Source organism: Balaenoptera physalus (genome assembly GCF_965194825.1).
Source record: "Balaenoptera physalus genome assembly, chromosome: 2".
Lineage (NCBI taxonomy): Eukaryota > Metazoa > Chordata > Mammalia > Artiodactyla > Balaenopteridae > Balaenoptera > Balaenoptera physalus.
This window is the reverse complement of record NC_138883.1, coordinates 113,116,972-113,131,154: the sequence shown is the minus strand read 5'-3', so window position 1 is coordinate 113,131,154 and position 14,183 is coordinate 113,116,972. Positions and strand designations below refer to the sequence as shown.

Genomic DNA, 14,183 nt, shown 5'->3' with positions numbered 1-14,183 from the left:
AGAGAAAGTAGAGATTAAGATAAGAAGCATTTCTAGCATCAGAGAGATATTCTATAATGATTAAAGTGCCAATCCATCAGGATGACTCAATTATCCTAAATTCTTATGAACCTAATGGCATAGCTTCAAAATATGTAAAGCAAAAATTAACAGAACTCACAGGAAAAATAGACAAAATCACAATTATAAGGAGAGGCTCTAACATATCTCTTTGTAACTGATGAAACAAACAACAACAAAAAATCTATAAGGATATAGATCTGAACAACTCAACTGACTAAATTCACCTAATTGGCATACACAGAACCTGCACCTAACACCAACAGAAAACAAATTAATTTCAAGTGTACCTGAAACATGTACCAACACTGACCACATGCTAGACCATAAAGCAAATCTCAACAAATTTCAAGTGGTAGAAATGATTCAAAGTATATTCTTTGACTGTAGTGGACTAAATAAAAAAATAAATTTAAAAAAAGATAACTGGAAAACTCCCAGATGTTTGAAAATTAATCATTATGCTTCATATAATACATGGACCAAAAAAATCACAATAGAAATTAGAAAGCAGTGTGAACTGAATAATATGATAAATATGATCTATCAAAACTTATAAAGCTAAAGCTGTACTTAGAGGAAAGTTTATAACCTTAAATGCCTATATTAGAAGAAGAGCTGAAAATCATTTATGTAAGTATCCATCTCAAGAAATTAGAAAATGAATAACAAATTATAGCCAAAGGAAATAGTAGAAGGAAATAATAGATATAAAAGCAGGTATTAGTGAAATAGAATATAAACAATAAAAGAAAATCAACAAAGTTTGTTGTTGGAAACACTAATGAAACTGATAAACCTCTAGAAAGACTAATCAAGGAACAAAGAGAGAGGGCACAAATTACCAACATCAGTAATGAAAGGGTAAATATTCATAATGAATTAATATAGGCCACACTGCAGAGTGATTAAGAGTACAGCCTGTAAAACCAGATTGCCTAGGTCTTTGGGGTTTAAACAGAATTAATATTATTCACAATAGCCAAGATATGGAAACAACCTAAGTGTCCATCAAACGGATGAATGAATAAAGATGTGGTACATACATACACGCAATGGAATGTTATTCAGCCATGAGGAAGAAGGACCTACCTAACGTTGGAAACCTATTTACCGTTTGCAACAACGTGGATGGAACTTGAAGGTATTATGCTAAGTGAAATAAGTGACACAGAGAATGATATATACTGTATGACATCACTTACATGTGGAATCTGAAAAAGCCAAACTCATAGAAACAGACTAGAATGGTTACTAGGGGTAGGTGGCAGGGGAAAATAGGAGATGGTGATCAAATGTACAAACTTCTAGTTATAAGAGGAATAAGTTCTGGGGCTCTAATGTACAGCATGCTGACTAAAGTTAACAATAGTCTGTTGTATACTTGAAAGTTGCTAAGAGAGTGGATCTCAAATGTTCTCACCACAAAAAAGAAATGGTAATTATGTGGTATGATGCAGGTGTTAGCTAAGCTATGTTGGTAATCATTTTGCAATATATAAATGTATCAAATCAACAAGTTGTACACCTTAAACTTATACAATATATGTCAAATATATCTCAATGAAGCTAGAAAATTAAATTAAATTAAATTAAATTAAATTAACAATGTAGAATTAACCCATCCGATGGTTTTGGAAGATCCATGGCCACTGTCTTTTCAAATATGGCTTTTGCCCCATTTCCTCATTTTTCTCCTTCTGGGACTCCAACCACACACGTTTATGGATGTGTGCTTCTGTGCATTTGCACACTTTCTGAAGTCAGATCTCCTGGGCCCTTGTCTGTCCTGGACACATTCTCTGCAGGCTACTGGGACTGGGTTCTCCTGGGGCGCCCTCTGCAGGATACTTCTGTCCTGGAGTGAGGTGGGGGAGGGGACAGGCACAGCAGAAGTGGCCCTGCAGCAGTGGTCCTGTGCACATGCGTGATGAACGGCCCGGTCAGGGGCTCCCCAAATGAGAGGGGCTCGCTGGCGCCCTGTGTGTTCTCTCTGCCTTTGCTCAGGATTACATGCAGGATTGGGCTGGAGCTGGACAGCCTGGGCGTGCCATCTGAAATCAGTGACCAGAGAACAGAGGCCCTGCCCAGGCTCCTGCTAGACTGGAGGTCATCCCAGGGCGCTGAATGAGGGACCTCGCACATCTGGCTTGCTCTGTGTCTACACAGGCCCCTTGACCTCTCAGTGTTTACAGCTATGAAGAGAAGCCCTTTCTTTCCTTCAGCCAGGGCATCGCCACCCACCCGCCCCACTTCATCAGAAAGAAGCAGAAAAGGTCATCACAGGGTTACCAGGGAGCCCCTGGGAAGCCCTCGGGTGGAGAGCAGCCCAAAGTGTTTCTCCAGCTGCAGCTGAAGCACATGCCCAGATGGTCCCAATTCTAGCAGCAAGACTGTGGTGCTGCTGATTGAACTCACTACAGAAATAAAGGCCTGGCCGCTGCTTCCTGGGAGCAAGGGGAGAAGAGGCCAAAGGCAGGAGGAGAGACCAGAGATGAGGGAGAAGAGAAAAACAACAACAACAAGGAAATTGGGAGGGAGCAGCAAATGGAGTGTGGGTGGGAATGGGCAAGACAGAAGGGAGGGAACAAGGCCAGGGGAGGAGAGAAGCGGCAGAGGGGAAACGGAGGAGGGCAGAGAGAAGTGTCCCTAGGTCACTGCCATCCACACCTTTCACGTGATGGCTAAGAGGATCTGCATTTTACCAAGGATAGAGCCTAAAATCCTAAAGCATGAAGCACTAGTGGTGGGATTCAGGCACAAGAATCTCAAGTGCTGGAGATGGCCCTTGATCTCGGAGGCCCCTTGCTTCCCTTCCTAGGTTTAGGATTCATCCCAGGAAACTGCAGCCTAATGCTGGCAACTGAAAGCTGGAAATGGGAGAAACTTTTCCTGTGTTTTCAAAAAGCATCTGCTCTTTGGAAACAAATTTCAGTGAGAAAAGTGAAAACCAGAATCACTCTAAAGAACAAAACTGCCTCCCTCCAAGCCCGTGTTCTAGATCACAGAAGCTTCTCTGTCACCCTGGGATTGTGTGTTCAGGCTCCCCATGGCTTTGGGAAGACCCAGGCAGTATGAGGAATGTCATTTCAAAGCCGGGACAGCCAGATTGATAATAAATCACTGTCCAACATGTATGGTTTGGCTGCATGGCCCTTCTGGGAATGGGGATTCAGGGCAAAGGAATCTGCCTTAATGGTTTTTCCAAAGGCCCAGTTCTGTGATTCTGGCTCTTGGAGGCTCCCTTTACCTCTGCCCGGCCCTTAGCCAGGCCCATCTCCTCCCTGGGCCTTCAGACTCTGAAACCGAAGGCGGCTTGTGGCCTGAGAGACTGGCCCTCAGCTGTCTGAGAGACGGATGGAGAAGGCGGTCCGTCCTTTGCGGAGAGGAGGAGAAGCGCTACCAGCTGCAAAACAGAACATGCGAGCCAGGCCACCGCTGGCAGGGGAGGGTGCTTTCCAAGTGGAAAGCGGTGAGAAATATGTTGGAATCTGCCTCCAGAGTCATGGAATTTTCTTTTTTTAATGTCCTTTTCAAACACATACTTTGAAAAACTATTTAAAGGCGGGGGAAATTAATTAGGGCCCTTTGTGCTGGATCCCCTTCCCCAGAGTTCCTCTAGCAAGAGAAGTAAAAATAGAACCTGTGAGGGGTTGAAAATGTACTGCAAACAAAGATCATATTTAAGAGCCCAACGAAGCATGACTGTCCAAATAGGAAGAAAGGAGCGAATTATTTCCATTGCTGCCGAGGGAAACGGTGGCAGTCTTCTCGGGGTCGTTGGGAACAGCCTGAAAACTGGAAAAGCCCTAGGAGGAAAGGCCTTGCCAACAGACAGACCCTGCTTGTGTCCCTCAGATAATCACCACTTTTGTCCCAACTCTATTACTGAGGAGGACGGAGGAAATCAGGAAGAAGTAGAGAAAAGCAGAGTTTGGAGGATATTAAAAATCTCTTCCACTTACGGAACAATTCGACCTTTAAATATATTCTTCCATTCATTTGATCCTCAACTGCCCCCCAAAAAGGTAGACGTGGTGGGAGTTTTCATTTTCTCCCAATGAGAATGCTTGGTGAGTCCAAAGTAACGCAAAAGTGTTTCTGGCAGGCCACATAAGGTAAGGAGTCAGATGTATGACCCCCAGGCTGGCCAAGTTTCAGTGCAGCACAGCAGTGAGGAGCGCAGGCTGGGAGCCAGGGAGTCCTGGGAGTGAGGCTCAGTCCAACCACTCACCGGCAAGTCACTCCCACACTCCGGAGCCTCAGCTTCCTCTTCTCTCCTGGGAACATTATCTCCTGGGAGCATTTAGCCTGAATAGACCCCCCCACACACACACTTTTAAAGGTTGTCATGATGATGAAAGGAAAGGAGGTATCTGAAAACTTAGCACGTGCCTGGTGAATAGCAAGCACTAGGTCAACTGTTGCTATCAGCTTTGTCATCGTGCTGGGATGCAGACAAAGGAGAATGATGCTGGAGAAGGTGGGGGGAGGCACACCTTCTACACTGAGGGACAAGTCCTAACTCAAGGAGTCAAAGATCCTTGAGTCATGCGACCTGGGATAAATTACATCATCTTCAAGTCTCAGTCTCCTCATCTGTATAATGGGGATAATAGTACCTTCTGTGGCTGAGACAATGCTCTACGTTCACCCTACCATGTCTTCTTCCTGAGCTCACAGTAGAACTATATTTCCCAGCTCCCTTGCTGTTAGATTGAGGGCCTAGAACTGAGTTCTTCCTGATGGAATACAGGTGGAAGTGACGCAAGGTATCCCAGTCCTGAGTCTTAAAAACATCCATGTGTTCCTGCAGCCCGATTTTCTCCCTCAGAGGAGACAGAGATGGTGTAGCTCCAGGATGGAGGAGTCATGACACAGAACGAACCACCCAACCTGCACTGGATTCTGCTGTGAGGGAGAAGAAAGCCTTTGCTGTGAAGAGTCACTGAGATTAGGGGGTTATTTGTGTCTCAGCACATCCCAGCTCCTGGTTAACACACCTCCCGGGGTGGGGGGCAGGGGGCATGAGGATCAAATGAAATCACGTGGGGCAGGGCTCAGCCAAACGTGGATGGCTACTCTGCCGGTTTCAGGACAGAGGGCTTGGGCACAGAAACGGTACTAGAAACCCTTGGGTCCCTGGGATCTTTAGGCTTACATACTACTAATACACAAAAAGCTGCCATCTAGTGAGCTTATACTCTGTGCCAGACACTGGCTGAGGAGCTTTCTCTGTGTTAGCGCTCACTCCCAGGATGGCGCTGGGAGGGAGGGTATAGGGTGCACCTAGAGGGTCAGCGGAGCGTGGCAGTTCTGAGTGAGGACACAGGGGCCCTCTGGCCGGGGTGTGACTCTGGATTTACAGTGTGACTTTGGACAGCTTACTTGACCTTTCTGTGCCTCAGCAACCACATCTGCACAATGCTGTGAGGGTTTAAATGAGTTATTCCACGTAAAGCACTTAGCACATAATAAATACTCTAACAATGCTGGCTATTCCAAGTGTTCCCTTTTACAGATGATGAGGCTCAGAGAGGTAACATGACCTGCCCGTGGACACATGTCTAGTAAGAGGTTGAGCCTGGAACTGAAGACAGTGTGACTCCAGAGCTGGTGCTCATCTCTCTGTATTTGCAGGAGTAAACGCCCTGTGCCCCATCAGGAGACCCCAGGAGAATCGCAGCTATCACTCCTCATCACTGTCACCATCATCACCACCACCAGCACCCCCTACTTTGTAATAGCACTTTACAGTTTTCACAATGAGTTTTAACATTCTACCGCGTTTCATCCTCACAGAAATTCTGATTCCCATTGTACAAACAAGAAAGAGAGCGATGGCTTACCCAGGATTGCTCACTCCATGGCGGGCGAGCAGGGCTTGAACCCAGGTCTTTTCCCCCACATAGCAGTGCCACTGGGTGGCACGATGGGGCACCTTCAGGCTTGCCTTAAGCAGCCACATTTTCCTCCACAGCCCACTCCTCTCTACCTAGGTTAGCCTCCAGCTTCTCTGTGGTCAGTGGACTGGGGAGACCTGGCCTGGGGGAGCAGGGCAGTGCCATCTCCTGCAGCGGCACCACCTATGTTGGGAGCAGAGTGACACACCATCCCCAGGGAGAGTGGAGACCCTGTGAAGGGGCAGAGCCAAGATGTGCCGTGGCCCAGGTTGCTAAGGAGGATCTGGCTGGAGCACACGCTGTACAGATGCCCAGAACAGAGGATGTTTGGCCAAAGGCATCCAGCCTGGACCTCTCTGCAGTGTACAGGGTAGTGAGAGCTGCTCATGGGGTCAAGGCCAGCCTCACGCCCCACATGAGCTGTGCTCTGGTCCATGGTCCAGCCACACACTGATGTCTAACCCTAGCCAGGACTGACCTCAATCCTGGCCACACACAGACCCTTAAACCAGGCACAGACTGGCTCCAAACCTCAGTCACAGGCTGACCTTGAACCCAGCCATGGTGTTACTCCACCTAGAGACCGACTACAGACTGCCTCTGAGAATGACCCATACTTGACCCCAGCCCTCAAGGGCCGCCCTTAACTGCCATGAACTAACCACTCACTGATCACAGACTGACCCCTGATTACTAACCCCTAACCCTGGGCCAGCCTGACCCTACAATAGCCTAATCTAGAGCATGTGTCACTGGACATACAAATAAGAGGGCAAGTGAATCTTCACTGTACAACACTTAGACCCCCCATTAGGTTGGGGAGCGGGGGGCATGGTCATCTCTACAAACACGTATGTAACCCGTATTCTCTGAGGAAGAACCTTGATGTGAGGAAAACACATGGTGAGATGGTCTCAGCTACCTCCTCCAGGCTGGGCAGCACTTGAGTCCACCCTAGTAGAAATCCTAACAGAAAGAGAGAAACCTGCCTAACTCTTTTATGAGGGCACTGTAACCCTGCTTTCAAAACTTTATAAGGACATTACAAGAAAATTACAGACTATTTCACTCATTGCCATAGCTGTAGTTCTTCATAAAACATTAGTAATATTACTTTTAAAATAGCACATCATGACTGAGAAAGGTTTATCCCAGGAATGTAAGGATGGTCCAGTATCAGGAAATCTATCCATGTACCTCACACATTAATAAACTAAGAGATAAAAATCACATGTGTCTCAACAGGCACATAGAAATTGTTTGAAAAGGTCATGTCTCTTTACGATAAAAAGTCTTAGAGCCTAAAAATAGAAGGATATTTTTTTAACTCTAAAAAGATTCTCTACTAAAATCCTACAGCAAATATACTTTATGATAATTTTTTTAAAAGTTTAGATACATTCTTCTTTTGTTAAGGTACAAGACAGTGCTGACGACCATTATTCAATATAGTACTGGAGGGCCTGGTCAATGCAATATAATAAGAAAAAGAAATGAGGATTAAAATATAACTATTGTAATGGAAGAGATGAAACTATCAGTGATAGAGAATATGATTATCTACAAACAAAAACTAACATCGAGCAGGTAAACTAATAGAACTAAAATACATAGTTTCACAAGATGGCTGGATATAAGATCAACCTACAAAGCTCATTAGCATTCCTCTAAAATACCAACCAACAATTAGAAAATATAGTAGAAAATAAACTTCTATTCACCATAGCAACAAATCTATAAATCATGTGAGGATTAACCAAGTGAATAAATAAGACGTTTGTGAATCAAATTGTAAAACTTTGTAACAAAGGTAAACACCAGCTGGATGTAAAAGGTAAATTTAAACAACTTATAGAAGACATACTAGAAGAAAAGCCTCGTCTGGGGCTTCTTGTGTGGCCCCAATGGTACAAACCTTAAAAGGGAAAAATGATGATATGTCTACATCAACATTAACAATTTTTGTTCAATAAAAAACACAATGTACAAAGTTAAACAAATGATAACCTGAGAGAAAATATTTTCAATGACTAAAATGGAGTATGGATGTAAAAGATACATAAGGAATTCTTGCAAATCAACAAGTTAAGACACACAACCCAATGCCAATCGATAAATTGTCAAAGAAGATAAAAAAGCAACTTGCAGAAGGAAAATGCCAAATGGCTAAGAAGTATATGAAGGGAAACACAAGCTCATGGCCCTTAGAGAAATGCAAATTCAGACAACTACGACATGCCCCCTGATACCCATAATCCTGACAAAAATTAGAAGGTTGGAGAAGTGGGGGAGCAGAACTTACTTAGGTGGGAGCATCTATTCTGAAGAGTGACCTGGTCATACTTAGTGAATGAATTTTGTGCAGTACAAGCCCACCACAGGTATACAATCCAGAGAGACTCTCCCACAGGCCTATGGAGAAGACAGGGAAGGATAATCACCCCAGAAATGCTGGCGGCAGCAGAGTATCAGCAGAAATCCTAGCATTCTAAGTCCACTGCTGCTGATATGCACTGTGGAACCTGTGTCACAGGTGGAGCCACACTGCATGTACATACAGCAATTAGGGGTAGGTCTTAAAAAACGTAGCACTGACAGAAAAAATGCAAGGAAGTAGACAGCTAAACCACATAAACATTTATGTAAATTAAAAGCAAATACACATAAAGAGCACTACATATTTCCCCAAGATACACACATATCTAAAGACATATATTACATACTTTGGAGTGGAGGCCAATGTGAGGAAGGGAACTAGACCAGTTGGGGGATGAAAGCAAAAAGTAAAATAAAACAAGACAGGGGTTGTATTAGTTTCTATTACTGGTACACATTTCTACAAACCCAGTGGCTTACAACAACACAAATGTGTTATCTTACAGTGCTGGAGGTCAGAAGTCCAGGATCAGTCTCACTGGGCTAAAGTCAAGGTGTCAGGAGGGCTGGTTCCTTCTGGAGGCTCCAGGCTAGCACCACGTCCTTTCCTTTGCCTTTCCTTCTAGAGGTTGCCTGCACTCCTTGGCTCATGGCCCCTTCCTCTATCTTTGGAGCCAGCAGTGTAGCATCTTTTCATCTCCTTCACTCACTCTGCTTCCATCATCGCGTTGTTTTTTCTGACGCTAACCCTCCCGCTTCCCTTTTATGTGGACCCTTGTGATAACATGGAGCCCACCCAGATAATCCAGGACAGTCCCTCCCGCTCAAGATCCTTTTCTTAATCACATCTGCAAAGTCTGTTTTGCCATGTAAGATAACATATTCAAAGGTCCCTGAGACTAGTACTCGGGCATCTTTGAGGGACCACTAATTTGCCTACCACAGCGACTTTGCATGGACAGATGATGTTGGAATTCCATGAATCAGAGTAATTCTCTCAAGTCTCTATAATTTAGGCTTTATAGAAAAGCACTCTGAAGGAGAAGTGTGGAGTGCTGAGAGAGTGTATGTCACTGGTACTATGTCCCTCTTAGAAGGCTTGGGATGGTTTGATGCCTATATGTTTCTTACGGCTGTTGTAACAAAGTACCACAAGCTGGGTGGCTTTAAAGAACAGAAATTTATTCTTTCACAGCTCTGCAGGCTTGAAGTTCAAGATCAAGGTGTCACCAGGGCCATGCTCTCTCTGAAAGCTCTAGAGGAGAATCTGTTCCATGTCTTTCTCTTAACTTCTGATGTTGCTGTCAATTCTTGATTTGTAGAAGCATCACTCCAATCTCTGCCTCCTCATCACATGGCCTTCTCCCTGAGTGTCCCTGTGTCTGTGTCTCTTCTCTTCTTATAAGGACACCAGTCAAAATGGATGAAGGCCCATCCTAATGACTTCATCTTTACTTGATTATACCTACAAAGACTCTATTCCTAACTAAGGTCACATTCACAGGTACTGGGGTTAGGACTTCAGCATACCTTTTGGTGGGGGACACAATTCAACCCATAGCAGTGCCATGTCACAGGCTCCCATTGCACAAGCAGCACTTGTCCACTGTATTATGATTGCCGGTCCACCTCCCTACTCCCCTACCAGACCGCAAGTGCTGTGAGAACAAGACCATAGCAGTCATACTCACCACTCCATCCCCAGGGCCTGGCACACAGTACACAAAATATTTTTTGAATGAGCGAATGCCCCCGTAATGAGTAAGTAGATCCCTGCTCCGACTGTACCTGCTTGCTCCCTCTTGCCTTAGTAGCCTGCCTGGATGTGACTGTATCTGGCAATTACTCCCATTTAGCACCATAGGGGAGTCTTAGTTTGAAAGAAATGGACAGCAGTGGTCAGAGTCACTCCTGTGGCTTCACACCAGTTCTGCCTGGCAATAATCCAGGAGCAGATGTGAAGGTGAGTGCTGTACGCTTATCCCCAAATTGGCCCACCTGCAAACACACTTGGAGGCTGCAGTCAATGCTGCAGGCCCGGTTCCAATTATCCCAGCTGCACAGACTCACTGTTCGTGGGGAGGGGAAATGCCACACGCCCAGCACCCTGAAAGTCATCTGACTCCTCATCTGAGAGCTTCCTCACCAGTGTCAGAGGTGGGGTGGGCGGGACGAGGTGGGAGGGAAAAGTGGTGAAAAGCAAACCCTTTGCCCTGGCTGTTATTTAGAAACCATGAGTTGCCCTTGTTGACGTCACCTGTGGGAGTTCAAAACAAGGGAGAAGCTGACCTGGCCCCATGTTCACTTGCTACATGGGTTTACGTAAGGGGATCTGGAACTCCTCCAGGGCACGCAAATGTCAATAAAGGAACAGTAATCACAGACAGGAACTGATTATTCCTCTAGGTCTAAAAGCACCACCCCCTTTTAATTACTTGGTGTGAGGTGCTGAGGGGGTGGCCTGAAATGAATTCTGTACAAAGGAAAAAAACAGATTATGGCGAACCTTGAACCAAAGAAGCACAAACTCCTACAAACAGTTGGGACAGTGCTGTCTGACCATTACACTTATAAAGTCTTATGGACTCATTTGCTCAGCCGTCTTATGAGGTAGGAGGGCAGGAATTGTACCCAGGGAGCCCCAAGCACAGAAGGCAGAGGAGGATGCTGGGGGATTCTGGGACCCCAAAGCGATGGCTGTCGGAAGGCCGAGAGCTGCCGTGCACAGGAGCTGAAACACAGGCCTTGGGGCCTGCAAATATCATTACCCCAATGAGACGTGTCTGGCTGTCCAGAACTTTCCAGTCGTTGATGAAAACCAACCTGTTAAAGCTTTAGGAATTTGCTGGCTGGCTCCCTCTGCTTCCTCGGGGATGGCGTTTGCAGCAGAAGCAGGCCAGGCGTGGGGTCAATGAAGATGAAGAGGAGCGGGTGGTGAGGCGGGGTTCAGGAGAGTGAGCTAGATGCGGGTTCGGGCGGAACCGCTGACGTCTGGACCGGCTCCAGAGGCTCGGAGCAGACATTAACATCTACCCGGAAAGAGAAATAAAATCCCCTGCTGGCAATCCGGTGGGGGTGAAATGGAGAAAATTGCACTAAGGGGGTAAGACGAGAGGCGGTCTGTTCGACCGAGAGGACGGCGGACAGCTTCCGGAAAGCCGCCCTGCTGTTTCCGGTTCTGCAATCCTTTCCTTCCGCGGTTCCTCCCTTCCGCGGTTCCTCCCGCGGTTCCTCCCTTCCGCGGTTCCTTCCTTCCGCGGTTCCTCCCTTCCGCGGTTCCTCCCTTCCGCGGTTCCTTGCGCGGTTCCTCCCGCGCTGAGGTCCTGTCTCTGACAGAATCCTTCCCTTCCCTCAAGGCGGAGCTCAAAAGCTTCCCCTCGGCGAGGAGACTTGTCTTTTCCTCAGACCCTCCCTGGAGCCACTGTGAGTGGGTCGCCGCGTGAGCAAGTAGCCCCCAGCTTCGTGTGCCGCCCAGTGATGGCCGACCCTGCCCCACCGAGGAGTCTCAGGTACGAGCTCCGTTTGTTCTCAAAGCTGCAGATGTTGTTTGTGCTAGTCCCCAAACACCGCCACTCTCCAGCGGCTCCGAGCAGAATCACGCTCTTCATCCTGTTCCTGCCAAAATGTTAGCCCAGTGCTAGGGGCTCTGTGATCCAATCAGGTTACTAAAATCAAAGTCTCTTGGGTGATTGTCTAGATCATTTAAGTATTATTGTCACCATGCACCGTTCTAACTTCTCTTTAACTCTGAATCGCACTCCTCCCCTGCCCCCCTTTTCTGACTTCAAATCCTCTTGGAGTGGGTGCTGTGGTGGCCCCCCTCCAACATGGCCCCGAGGACCCACCTCCTGCTGTTCACACCTTGTGTGGCCTCCTCCCACTTGGTGCCAGGGTTTCGTGAACAACGGTGTGTGAACAATGGAATATGGCAGAAGTGAGGTGTGCCACGTACAAGATTCGGTTCTAAAAGACACTGCAGCTTGGGGTGTCTCTCTCTCTCCCATCACTTACTCTGGGGATAGCCAGCTGCCATGTCATGAGCAGCTCTGCAGAACTGAGGCCTCTTGCCAACAGCAACATGAGTGAGATAAGAAGCTGGTCCTCCAGCCCCAGACAAGACTTCCAATGTCTGCAGCCCAGGCTGACAGCTTGACTGCAACTTCATGAGAGGCTGGAGCAGAGCCACCCAGCTAAGCTGCTCCCAGATTCCTGCCCGTCGGAAACTGTGGGAGACAATCAGTGTTTGTTGTTTTAAGCTGCTAAGCTTTGGGGTAATTTGTTATGCAGCAATGGCTAGCTAATAACCAGGGCTCTTGGGTAGGCAGGGGACCTCAGGCGCAGCCCCTTCCAGCAGCCAGCCAGGGCAGCAGGGAGGGGAGATTTACTCACAGGACTGGAGGCACAGCCAGGAGAAAAGAGCCCCAGGTCTGGGCTTGTTTCTGTGTGATGGCAGCAGCCTCTGCAGATGGAGGGTGCTGGCTGAGTGGGTGGAGCATGTCCCTGGCCAGAGCACAGCTTTGCATCGCCTTTCTGTGGTCAAGGAAGTCCCACGTTCAATAAATAGCGGCTATTGGTGTAACTGACTGTGCCATGCTCTTAGTTTGGACCCTACTGGGGATTTCCTTGGGTAGGAAGGTGTTAGGTTTTTGCAAGTTCCAGAAGGTCCAGCTGTTTGGAGCAAGCTTAGTGTGCGTGGACAGAGTTCATTGCTGGGGGCAAGGCTGCCACGGGCTGAGCAGGGCAGGTGTTGGTTGCACAGGGCACTGCAGGGCCAGCCAGGGCAGTGAGGCAGTGGCCCATCTTCCCAGTGAGACCAATGGGTCAGTGAAGAAAGAAGCTGTGACCTGGTCAGTAGACACATCTGCGTCCAGGCTCATCGGGGCCCTGAACACCCAGGGCAGCTAGTGGCAGTCCTTGCCCAGTGGGTGTGAGGATTCTAGAGGACATGCTGCTTGATCAGAACTGGCTCACATTATGGGTGAAGGGGCCGAGGGGCTGTGGCTGAGCAGAGGTGGATTGATAGCTGTAGTATGTGGCCCTGTGGACGGTTCTGTCGTGGCAGGGCCACGTGTCAGCTTTCCTCCGTGCCAGCCTTAGAAAACATCCCCAACCCTGGCTTGATGAAGCAGTGCGGACTCTTTCAGCTGCAAGTGGCAGAAACCTAGCTCGATATTGATAATAACCAATACTTACTCAGTGCTTGCATTTCCTTTATGTATATTAACTCAGGGAATCCTCACTGAGGATTGGATAAAGGTGGATATTCTTATCCCCATTTTGTAGATAAGGAATATGAGTTAGACTGACCCAGGTCCCGCTGCTGGGAAGTGATAGAGCCAAGATTTGGCCTAGGCAGGCTGGCTCCAGAGCCCATGTCGTTAACACCATGGAGAGGAAAACTCTCTCTTCAGGTTTACCTGCATCCAGAGGCTCAGATGATTTCACCAAACCCACTCTCCTCACCAGTTCTCAGGAAGTTCCTGGTGTTCATCTCGTCTCTGTGCTCTCCATGTGGCCATCAGCAGCCTAAGTCTTACACCCAATCCCAACTGTTTAAACAACAGCACCAGAAATTAGTCTCAGTGGGCTCCCTGGGGTCATATGCTCAACTCTGAGCCACTTTCTGTGGCCCAGGGCATTTGATGCTCTAAAAGGCCAGGGTTGGGTTACAGGCCCTGAGAGCCAGGCCTGGAATCAGAACCCAAGAACCCCAGAACCCCATGGCCTAAGAGTGGGGAGAGGGGTCTTATTTGCCCAGAAAACAGGGGAGCAGGTGCTGCACAAACACAGCAAATGTGTCTGAAACAACATTACTGTCTTCCAATATTTTTTAATGGGTGATGA

General features: G+C 47.3%; 1 long non-coding RNA gene across 2 annotated transcripts in view; it reads right to left on the bottom strand.

Moving 5' to 3' along the window:
* The window catches only part of LOC309654351, a 71,192-nt gene extending 59,791 nt beyond the window's left edge, over window positions 1-11,401 (bottom strand). For both annotated transcript variants that reach the window (XR_014260176.1, XR_014260177.1), the window contains exon 1: window positions 11,163-11,401. This is a non-coding gene — a long non-coding RNA (uncharacterized lncRNA). The remainder of the gene's footprint in view (window positions 1-11,162) is intronic.
* Between the last annotated feature and the right edge of the window lie 2,782 nt (window positions 11,402-14,183).